Raw genomic sequence first — 2,797 nt, 5'->3', positions numbered from 1 at the left:
GTTTTTGTAGCATTTATAATTGAAACCAAGATGCTGTTGTGTGAGATTTTGAGGTTTCTCTTAGAGGACTTGGAATTCTCAGGGCTGAGAGATGTGGGTTAGGGAAGCAGGGTCCTCTTCAGGGAAATGAGCCTGCTGCCAGGTTTCTGTTCAGGCTGAAATGCTAATTTCTGGGTGTTCTCATTGTCTAGCCTGTCCCTTACTTGAAAGTTTGTCATCCTAGCACTCTATGGGGTCGCACAGAGTCGGACAGGACTGAAGCGACGCAGCAGCAGAGCCCTGAACGTCTGAACATAATATCCCTTGACCTTCTAGGAATTTCTCCTCAAGGAATAATCAGATGTGAAAAATGAATTGTGTACCAGGATGCTTATTGCCAAGTTCTTTTTAAAAGATTTAAAAGTTGGAATACTATTCCTAACAAGCTTTTGCTGAGCACTTACTGTGGGCCAGTTCCTGTGCTAAGTGTTTTACAAGCATTATCTCATTTCATCTTTTCTAGTAGGTTCTACTATTGTCTCCATTTGTACAAAAAAAAAAAAGAAATGGGAGCGCAGAAAGGTTAGTAATTTGCTCAAGACAACATAATTAGTAAACAGAGGAGACAGATGTGTAAATGACAGCAGAAACACAATGTGATAAATATTAAAACAAATAAAATGAGGGACAAGACATAGACAATTGAAAGTATGATGGAAAGTATTTGAAGTAATTGAAAGTATGATTAATATCATACAAGGTATATCTTTGGGTGCTTAAAATAAAGCCCAGCATGTGGTGGGCATTTTAAAACAGTGATAATTTGTACCTCAAACTTCAATGTGATCATGAGTCACCTGGGGATTTAGTTTAAAATGCTGGATCAGCAGGTCTGGGGTAAGCCTGGGAATCTGCATTGCCACCATGCTCCGGGTAATGTCCTAGCTGCTGGTGCAAGGACCACACTCTGAGTACCAGAGATTAAATAGCTTGGCAAAGTGGGAGAGCCCCAAATATGTAAAAACGAAACAAATCACAGAAGCCCCAGTGACCTGTGAAATAGAAAAAGACTGGAAAACAATACAATTACTATTTCACCTACGGTATTGGGCTGCAATTTCAAGTGAATTTCTTTCCGTTTATCTATTTTCTGTCACAATCAATTCCACAAATATTTATTGAGTGCCTCAGCACCAGCCACTGTGAGAGCAGAAATGAAGGAAATCTAGTGGTTTCCGCAAGGTTCCTTTTTTTTTTTTTCAAGTTAAAAATAATTTAAAGAAACATACTTAAAATGGGAGCATTTCCTTGTATATAAATTATACCTGAACAAAGTTGATTTAGTACTCAAAAATATGAATAAATATAAGGCCCTGACATGGATCGTTTTTAATAGGTTAAGACTATTTTAAAATTAAAATTCCTGGATGGTGAGTCAGGGGGTCTGAGCTCAGTCCCTGTCTGTCAGTAACTTGAAGGTTTACTCTCTTCCAGGTACTTCGGACTTGGACAGGTGCCCTGTATACATTCTCAAAGCACTTTGTACCTCTTGGCATCAGTTAATAATTTCACACATGTGTGATTTTTCACGTGTGTGTCTATCTCCCAGATCACACTCTGACTTCTTCTAGACCATGCACTACAACTGATTTTGTCACTGTGGAGTCCCAGCACCTGTCAGGACATGTGCCCTAGGGGTGGCACTCACTCGGATTATCTGTTGAATGAATGCATGAAGGAGTGTTGTTCATACCTTTCCAGAAGGGATTTTTTGGGGAAGGGTAGAGGAATGCCAGTCTTCCCCACACTCCCCCACCCAGGTTTCTAGGCACCCACTCCCTACTCTCAAGTCTGAGCTAAGAGGCAGGTGAAGATGCTTTTGGGCTTTGGTGTCAGGACCTAGATTCCAGGGAGCATGTCTTGGTTTTCTCATCTGTCCAATGGGGATCAGGTAATATCTGGGACTTCAAGGGATTCTTGGGAAGAGAACATGGGGGTTACAGTGTTTCAAGGCCTGCAGTGCTTGTCACTGGCCCCCAAATCTCCCCTCCACCAATCTGACCACCTTCCTCTTCTGTGAGGCAGTTTCTTGCACGCCAGAGTTTCCCCAAGTGCAGTCTTTGGGAAGCTGTTGGAAAATTCTCTGGATCCATCCCAGGCTTTTCTAAGCAGAGCCTTTGGAGGTGGGTCCCAGCAATTGGCATTATAGCAAGCCCTCCAGATGACACTGGTGCAAGCCCAAGTTTGAGATTTTATTGCTTTGCTCTGCTCTGACCCAAGCTCGCTCACGGACACTGGGCCTGTCTGTTCACTTTTCTGTCGCCAGTGCCTGGCATCTAGGAGGAGGCAAGCACTGAATACATGCCGAATGCATCATAACGGTGATGATGATAGCAGCTAGCTATTGACTGAGGACCTTCTGTGTGCTGTGTGCTGGGCTATCTTCTGAATATTTTGGGAGGGTTAGCTCATTTAAGGTGCCACCCCCGCGATCGTTTACAAGGAGAGTGAAGCAAGTTCCGAGCGGGCAAGCGCAGTGCCCAGGGGTCATCCAGCGGCGGCGGGAGACCCCGCTGGGAGTCCAGGTCTCACCGCTTTGCTGCTCAGGGTCCTGGCCTGGGCACAGCGATTGCTGATATCCTGGGCTTCCCCAGGGAGCCCCTGCCCCGCCCCACCCAGGGTCCGCGCGCGAGTGCGCGGCTCGGCCAGGGCGCCCCTGGGGACCCGCCCGGGAGGAGTGCGGCGGCGGCGGCGGCGGCGCCCGCGGCCGGTGGCGAAAGTGCGGCTGCGGAAGCGCCGCCACGGCGGCCGCGCGAAG

The sequence above is a fragment of the Budorcas taxicolor genome, chromosome 13, assembly GCF_023091745.1.
Source record: "Budorcas taxicolor isolate Tak-1 chromosome 13, Takin1.1, whole genome shotgun sequence".
NCBI lineage: Eukaryota > Metazoa > Chordata > Mammalia > Artiodactyla > Bovidae > Budorcas > Budorcas taxicolor.
The sequence above is the reverse complement of the archived record's forward strand: the minus strand, read 5'-3'. Positions refer to the sequence as shown.